Source organism: Crocuta crocuta, unplaced genomic scaffold (assembly GCF_008692635.1).
Source record: "Crocuta crocuta isolate KB4526 unplaced genomic scaffold, BGI_CrCroc_1.0 scaffold168, whole genome shotgun sequence".
Taxonomy (NCBI): Eukaryota; Metazoa; Chordata; class Mammalia; order Carnivora; family Hyaenidae; genus Crocuta; species Crocuta crocuta.
The window spans coordinates 4,840,314-4,849,315 of record NW_027532591.1 but is presented as its reverse complement, the minus strand read 5'-3'; the positions used below and the strand labels follow the sequence as shown (position 1 = coordinate 4,849,315).

At 40.0% G+C, this 9,002-nt stretch overlaps 1 protein-coding gene across 9 annotated transcripts in view; it reads left to right on the top strand.

The window, feature by feature from the left end:
• Positions 1–278: 278 nt before the first annotated feature.
• Positions 279–9,002, top strand: part of TUT4 (terminal uridylyl transferase 4) — a 131,713-nt gene continuing 122,989 nt past the window's right edge. For 8 of the 9 annotated variants that reach the window (XM_077779698.1, XM_077779697.1, XM_077779693.1 and 5 more), the window contains exon 1: positions 279–331. The gene's annotated coding sequence lies outside the window, so the exon portion shown is untranslated. Of the gene's footprint in view, positions 332–362; positions 529–9,002 lie in introns of those variants that run through there. The other variant, XM_077779690.1, reaches the window with a different exon arrangement.

Genomic DNA, 9,002 nt, shown 5'->3' with positions numbered 1-9,002 from the left:
GCGCGCGCGCGCCCTCGCGCGCGCCCCTGCCTTCGGCCCGAGTGTGAGTGTGTTGCCCTCCCACTTCGGCCCCTCCCTATTGTTTCACGACGCCACCACAAGCTTCCAAACGCAACCCCTTCCCCCATTGGTGTTTACCGCCCCCACTCTCCCCAGTTTTAAGCAGCGCCCACGGGCCCCCAGAACTAAGTGTGTGTGGGGGAACCCCTGAATTCAACCCTCCTCGTCTCGTCTCCGGGGTCTCCTCCGCGCCTCTCCTCTGCCCAACCCCAGGGGTCANNNNCTGAGATGAGGAGGCGCCGCGCGCGCCTGTAGCTCGCGGGCCTCTCAGGTACGGAGGTTCCGGCCGCGACTCAGCGCTCCGCGCCGAGGGGGTGTGCTCGCGGAAGGCCAGGCAGCCCCCTGTTCGTCTCCTCAGGTGCCGCGCCTCGCAGGTGTCGGGGGCCCAGCCGCCCCCTTGGGGCCTGACACTTCTTTCTTTGCCGGAATGGGCTTCGGGTGTCCCAAGGAAAAGCAGAGATACGGGAGGTAGGGGCGGCGGCCTGGCGGCCTGAGGAGGGCATTGGGGCGCTTTGGGGGCCGAACTTCACAGAGAGGCTGAGGTTCTCGGCCCCGGGCCGAAACCTGTAGACCCGGGAGGTGGATTTTGAGTTAGCGGGATTGGCGTGAGCATTCTATTGGGTCCAGTACAATTCTCTGTCATGTATGCCTTTTCTTTCATCCTCGCTTAGATAGACGTACATATATAACATGTAAATATACACACTCATATAATACACAATAAACATTTTTCTCCGGGCTAACCCTTTTCGGGGAGAGAGAAGGCAGAGAGGTGTCTGTGTGGATTTCGTTTCTTGCTTGCCCGCCTTCTCTCTCCCCCGCCCCCCAGTCGAATGGTGGTAATGAACGCTTTTGACGTGGGAAACTGTGAGATTCGTATTTGTAAACAGACAGCACTAGCCGTGTGTGTTGCACGCCTCCGCGAGAGGTTTCAGGTCCGTTTGGTATCCGGATTGGAGAAGAATGAGATATTTAGACCTGAAAGAAACACATTATCGGGATTTCTAGTCATACCTGAATGGGATGAATTACTATTTTAACGACGCTAATCGAACATTTTATTTTCATAACTTTTTCAGATCTTTAATCAGATGAATTTTGAACCTTGTGCGAGATCGTTTCGGTATACCCTGTTTTTTCATTTTGATGTATTTTTGATACAAAACTAGTTCATTACACATTTGACATTCTGCTTTCTTTTGTGATCTTCTTAGTGACTAGAAACGCAATTCAAATTGTGTATTGTCGGCGTGCATTTAGTAATTAGCTGGAGTGGATCAAATTACCTTTTGTTTCCTAAAGGTCCCCTCCCCCTGCCAAGTCTTGTAGTAGCGAAATGTGTAATACTTGGTGAAAGAGAACATATCCTGTTTCTGTTTTTAAAGTAATGAGAACTATTAGCTAATAAAATTGGAGAAAGCCAACTGAATACGACAATTTAGAGATTTAGATTTAGAGATAATAAGGCGGCGAATTGCGGAATGGTTAAAAAAAAGTTGACTTTTTTGTTAGTATCAGTCAGCATGTTCTGTGTATGAGTAGATTGTACGCTGAAATTTTCTTTAGGCTCAGCACCCTGTAATGTCTCCTTAAAAATAGCTACACAGCATTGGATCCTAGCACTTATTAGTCACAACTTGTAAAAATTATGAAATATTACTTCATTTAGAATGCTCTATTAGCGAATTCAGAGTCCTTAAAAATGATATACTTGGGGAAAGAATTTTAAGCTGTTTTATGCTTTAAAAATGATGTTTCATATAAACAAAAGAAAGTTGGTTTGAAAAAGAGCTCTTTTCCTGCTGTTTGCAATTTTTCATTTGACTAGTGTGGAAAATGAAAAAGTAACACTTCCTTTAAATAATACATACGCGGAAGTGAAAGTTATTGACATTTAATGTTTTAAGTGTAGCAAATGTCTAAATACAAAGGGAAAATTAAGGTCTTTTCATTGTCCTAGGTCAGGTTGTTAGCAATGCAGATAAATTTACAAAATATTATCATGCACGTAAAAGTTTAGACCAATTTTGTAATTCGTAAATCACACCGAGAATTACATTTAATTTCAGTTCATTAAACTAGAACAGTATAGCGTCTATGTTGTAATTTTCGAACTTTTAAAATCAAAAGTTACGATGGCAAGTACAAATATTTCTGATTAATAAAAAGCTGTTTAAAGAGAATTTTTATTAGTTCTCATAGCAGATTCAGTTTAGTAGGTAGAGAACTTTTTTTGACTTCAGAGTTAACCTTGACATGCATAATAAGCATCATTAATTATGCTGTGTTCGGTTTTTTTTTAAATGTGTTATTTATAGAATGTCAAATCAGGAACCGTGGGTAGAGAATGGTGTTTGAATTTATTTTCTAAAGAAAGTTTGTTTACAGACAATCAAGAAGACCTGTAAATGCTGATACCGGTAAATTTTTTTTATCCTTAAAAAAAAAATCAGACCATTTTGATATAATAATTCAGTGAGATGTGTTACTTTCCAAAGTAAACTACAAATGCTAGAATTTATGAAATTTTACAAAATTCATTGAAAGTCATTACTGCAGACAGAAATATGTTCCAGAAAAGAACAGTTCTAGAAAGACCTAAAACAAGGAAAAACGCTAGTTGAAAGCAGGATATGTGAGGGGTACCTGGGTGGCTCATTTGGTTAAGTGGAAGACTCTTGATTTCAGCTCAGGCCATGCATGGTCTCACAGTGAGATTGAGTGCTTAGGAATAACACATGCAAAGATAAGTTGTTATAGGGCTCAGAGTAGGAAAGGTGAGAAATTCATTGTGGTGGGAATTGAGGATTTATGGATAGTGTGGTGAGATAAATGGAAACAGTAGTCAGATTGTGAAAGTTATTGTGTATGTTGAATTAAGGCCTCTTGATTTGACTAAATGAGATCACCAAGTGAGCTGATGGTTGAGTTGTGATTAGAAGTGTGTTTTCCGACTCCTGGTTTAATATTTTTCTCCTTAGCTTCCTTATACCAACAGAGCTTAGCCCTGTTTTCAGTGGATTAGTCAAGTCACCTTTTCCATGCCTTTTTTTCTTCTTAGTAGTTGCTATAATTCACATTGGTTTATTTTGAGGACCCTCAATGTTAAATTTCTTAGATTCTTTTGACATAAAAATCCCTCTGGGGGAAATCACCTTGTTATAGTTTCTTAGGAACTTTGCCTCTCCTAAGAGTTAGTTGACTACTTTCTAGTTTAGTACCAAAAAGCAGTGGCATGGGGAATTGGGGAGTTTGGGCTGCCTGCAAGCTCTGTGTTCATCAGTAAACATGTGCAGTCTTTAAAAAAAATTTATTTTTGAGAGACCGAGCATGAGAAGGGGAGGGACAGAGAGAGGGAGACACAGAATTTGAAGTAGGCTCCAGACTCCAAGCTGTTAGCACGGAGCCCGATGCAGGGCTTGAACTCAGGAGCCATGAGACTATGACCTGAGCTGAAGTTGAATGCTTAACCGACTGAGCCACCCAGGCGCCCCTGGATGTGCAAAGTCTTAATCTTTGCACAAAGTAGCCTGTACTTTCAGGAAGAAATCAGTATGTTTATAAGTCGCACAATAGTCTGGTAGTTTTATTTATTCATTTTCCAAGATTTTGTTATTGTTTTTTTTAGTGTTTATTTGAGAGAGAGAGAGAGCGCACGAGAGAGTACACATGTAAGCAGGGGAGGGGCAGAGAGAGAATTCCAGGCAGGCTCTGAGCTGACAGTGCAGAGCCTGATTTGGGGCTCAAACTCATCAACAGTGAGATCATGACTCAAGCCGAAATCAGGAGTCAGCCACTTAACCAACTGAGCCACTCAGGCGCCCCAAAGATTTTATTTTTAAGTGATCTCTTCACCCAGTGAAGGACTCAAACTCACAACCCTGAGATCAAGAGTCACATGCTTCACCCACTGAGCCAGCCAGGTACCCCAATAATGTGGTAGTTTTAAGTGGGTATTTGATTTACAATGATAATAGATAACTTACTGCATATTTGCAATGTGTAACTTCTTTCTAAAGATGTTTAAAAAATTTTTTTTAAATTTACATATTTGTTTTTAGTAATTTCCACACCCAATGTGGGGCTTGAACACATGGCCCTGAGATTAAGAGTTGCATGCTCTTCCGACTGAGCCAGCCTGGTGTCCCTCTTTCTTTTTTTTTTTTTTAAATGTTTTATTTATTTCTAGGAGAGAGAGAGACAGCGTGAGCAGGGGAGGGTCAGAGAGAGAGGGAGTCACAGACTGAAACAGGCTCCAGGCTCTGAGCTGGCAGTCAGCACAGAGCCCGACGCGGGGCTCGAACCCACGAACTGCGAGATCATGACCTAAGTGAAAGTCGGACGCTTAACCGACTAAGCCACCCAGGCGCCCCTGGTGTCCCTCTTTCTAAAGAACTTAAGTATTAAATCAGTCTTTACAACAGCCCTTTTGTATTATCCTCATTTACAGGTGAGGAAAAGAGGTGTGGAAGGGTTAAGCATGTTGGACAAGATCTCACAGCTGCTTTGCCTCAGAATTAGCATTCAAATTCAGGGTATCTGAGTCTCGAGTCCGAGCTTTTAGCCACTATACTGTGTTGCACCTCAAGCTTGGGTTGTCGTAGTTTAGTATGCAGGGGTGCCTCAGTTAGTTAGGCAACTGACTCTTAGATTTCTGCTCAGGTCATGATCTCATGGTTTGTGAGTTTGAGCCCCCCATCAGGCTCTGTACTGACAGCACAGAGCCTACTTGGGATTCTTTCTCTCCCTTTCTCTGCCCCTCTTCCAAGTGCATGTGCACTCTTTCTCAAAAATAAATAAAGTTTAAAAAATTAAAAAAAAATTTGTATGCAGACAGAGGGTGTTAAGTTCAGTGTAGCTACATATTAGAAAAAAACCTTGGTTTGCGAGCATAGTTTGTCCTGGAAACATGCTTGTAATACAGGGAACTTGTATATCAAAGTGAATTTCAAGAACTGTTGGCTCAGTTGTGATCATGTGACATTGGGTGTCATGTACTACTGGTATTGCAAGATGTTGCTTGTTTATCAAATTAAATTTTATTAGAAATGTTTGTCTTCCGGAACACTTGCAGAACAAGTTATTCGCAATCCAAGGTATTACTGTATATTATAAGAACATAAAGTGTGAATTATACATAATAGTGAAATCTGCTTGCATTTTGTCAGTCTTACTTGTGTACACTGTAGTTTAAATAATTATCATTAAAATTGATCAGTCAGGGGTACCTGGCTGGCTCAGTTGGTTGAACATCTAACTCTTGATTTTGGCTCAGGTCATAACATAATCCCAGGGTCATGGGATAAAACCCCCAGTCAGGCTCTGTGCTAAGCATGGAGCCTGCTTGAGATTCTCCCCCTCTTCTCTCTCTCTCTCTCTCTCTCTCTCTTCCCTTCCCCCTCCCTCTCTTCTTGTCTCCCCCCCCACACACATGCTTTCTCTCTCTCAAAAAAAAAAAAGAATAAAACAAAACTCACCCTTTTAAAGTATAGTGTCAAATATATATTCATAAGGTTCTGTAACCATCACTATCTAATTCCAGAACATTTTCATCTTTCCAAAAAGAAATCTTGGAGGTGCCTGGGTAGCCCATTTGGTTCAGTGTCCGACTTTGGCTCAGGTCATGATCCTGCCATTCCTGAGTTTGAACCCCTGCGTTGGGCTCTGTACTGATAGCTCAGAGCCTGGAGCCTGTTTCATATTCTTTGTCTACGCTTGTTTGTACTTTGTCTCTCTCTCAAAATTAAATAAACATTAAAAAAATATCCTGTGCCCATTAGCAGTCACTCTTCATTCCCTTCTGCTCCAAGCCTTTGGCAACCACTAAGCTATTTTCTGTCTTATGGATTTGCTGGTTCTGGACATGTCATATAAATGGAATCATACATGTGGCTTTTTGTGCCTGACTTCTTTCACTAAGCATAATGTTTTCAAGGTTTGTCCAGTTGTATCAAGTATTAACACTTTATTCCTTTTTTAAAAAATTTTATTTATTTATTTAAAAAATTTTTTTAAATTAAAAAAAATTTTTAATTTTTTAATTATTTTTTTATAATACTTTATTCCTTTTTATAATACTTATTTCTATGTAATGTGTTCTACAGAGATACCATGTCTTGTTTATCCATTCATCACTTAATAGTCATTTGGGTTGTTTCCACTTTTTGGCTACTATGAATAATATTCCTATGAACATACATGTAAAAGTTTTTGTGTAGATGTATATTTTCATTTCTTTTGGGTATATACCCAGTGGAATTGCTGAGTGTTTTGTTACGTTTAACTTTATGAGGACCTGCCAAACTATTTTCTTAAGGGACGGCACCATTTTATATTCCTACTAACAAGGTATGAGAGTTCTAATTTCTCCACATCCTCACCAGTACTTGTTATTGTTCATCTTTTTTATTTTTTAAGAGAGAGCGAGTGAGGGAGAGGGACAGAGTGAGAGAGGGAGAGAATCTTAAGCAGGCTCCATGCTCAGCACAGAGTCCTATGCAGGGCTTGAACTCAACAAGCCACGAAGTGATGAGCTGAAGTCAAAAGTTGGATGCTTAACCAACTGAGCCCCCTAGATGCCTCCCCCCTCATCTTTTTAATTATAGCCATCCTAGTAGGCAAAGTGGTATCTCATTGTGGTTTTGATTTGCATTTCCCTAATAACGAATGATGCTGAGCATCTCTTCATGTGCCGTTTAGCCATTTATATATCTTATTTGGAGAAAGGTCTATTCACATCCTTTGCATATTTAAAAAACTAGTCTTTTTTTTTTTTTAAAGTTTATTCTGAAAGAGAGGCAGAGAGAGTGTACACTTGAAAGTAGGGAAGGGACAGAGAGAGAGAGAGAGAGAGAGAATCCCAAGCAGCCTCTGAGTTGTCAGTGCAGAGCCAGACTTGGGGCTTGATCCCACTAACCATGAGATCATAACCTGAGCCAAAATCAAGAGTTGGGTGCTTAACCGACTGAGCCACCCAAGTGCCTGGGGGTTATTTGTCTTTGCATTATTGAGTTGGATATATCCTGGATACTGGACTTTTTATCGGATATATGATTTGTAAAAATGTTCTCCCAGTGTTGTGGGTTGTCTTTTTATCTTCTTTTTTAAAAATTTTAATAGTTGTAAAATAGGGGTGCCTGGGTGGCTTAGTTAGTTAAGCGTCTGACTCTTGATTTCAGCTCAGGTCATGATTGAGGTTGGTGAGAGTTTAAGCCCTATGTCAGGCTGTGTGCTTATGGTGTGGAGCCTGCTTGGGATTTTCTCTCTCTCCCTGTCTCTGCTCTGTGCTCTCTCTCTCTCTCAAAGTAAACAAATAAACTTAAAAAAATTGTGGTAAAATATTCCTAACATCAAATTTACCATTTTAAACCATTTTTATGGTTTTTATGACTTTTATGAGTGCATTCAGTGACATTAGGTACATTCACATTGTTGTGTAAACCATCACCACTATCCATCCCCAGAACTTTTTCATTTTTTGCAAAACAAAACTCTGTACCTTTTAAGCAATGGCTTCCCATTCCCTCCTCCCACCCCTTAGCAACTACCATTCTACTTTGTGTCACAATGAATTTGACTACTGTATGTAAGTAGAGCCATAGAATATTTGTCCATTTTTTAATTTAAGTACACTCCACACCCATTGTGGGGCTTGAACTCAAGACCTTGAGATTGAGAGTCGCTTTCTCCAATGACTAAGCCAGCTGGCTACCCCTCAGTATTTGTCTTTCTGTGACTGATATTTCATTTAGTACAGTGTCTTCAGAGTTCTTCCATGTTGTAGCACGTGTCAGAATTTTCTTTCTATTTAAGGTTGAATGTCCTATTGAATTATATACCACATTTTGTTTATTCATCTGTTGATCAGTATTTGGGTTGCTTCCACCTTTTGGCTATTGTGAGTAATGCTGCTGTGCATATGGGTGTACAAATATGTTTGAGTCCCTGCTTTCACCTCTTTGGGTGTATACCCAGAATTGAGATTGCTGGATCATTCAGTAAACTTATATTTAGTTTTTTGAGGAGTTGCCATATTAGTTTTTTCATTTTCTTGAATAAATATGTTTTTGAAGGATGTAAGTTTTCAGTTTTTATCAAGTTTGATTTATTTTTTCTTTGGTACTTGTGCTTTGGTGTCATACCTTAGAAATCATTGTCTAATCCAAGATTATAAGAATTTATACCTCTGTTCTCTTTGAACACTTTCATAGTTTTAGCTTTTATATTTAGGTCTTTGATCCATTTTGAGTTAATTCTTGTGTGTGGTGTGAGATAGAGGTTCACCTCTATTTTTTTTCCATGTGGCTGTCCAGTGGTTCCACCATTAATTGACAAGACTATTCTTTCTCTTGTTGAATGGTCTTGGAATCCTTGTTGAAAATCAGTTGATCATAAACGTGTGTGTGTGTTTGTGGATTCTCAATTGTTTCTGTATTCTCCATTGATCTGTGTATTTGTTCTTATGCCAGTACCACCCAGTCTTGATTACTGTAGTTTTGTACAAAGTTTTGAAATCTGGAAGTGTGAGTCCTCTAACTTTGTTCTTTTTCAAGATTGTTTTGGCTATATAGAGTCCCTTGCAATTTGATACGAATTTTAGGATCAGTATATCAATTTCTTCAAAAAAAAAAAAAGCATCTGAAGGTGTTGAATCTGATGATTAAAAAAATTGTTTTTTAATATTTATTTCTGAGAGAGAGAGAGACAGAGAGAGAGAGAGACATTGTGAGCAGGGAAGGGTCAGAGAGAGAGGGAAGTACAGAGTCTGAAGCAGGCTTCAGGCTCTGAGCTAGCTGTTAGCACAGAGCCCGACATGGGGCTTGAACCCACAAACTGTGAGATCATGACTGTGCCGAAGTTGGACACTTAACCGACTGAGTCACCCAGGTGCCCCCGATGATTAATCTGGGGAGTATTGTCTTTTTTTTTTTTTTTTTTTTTTT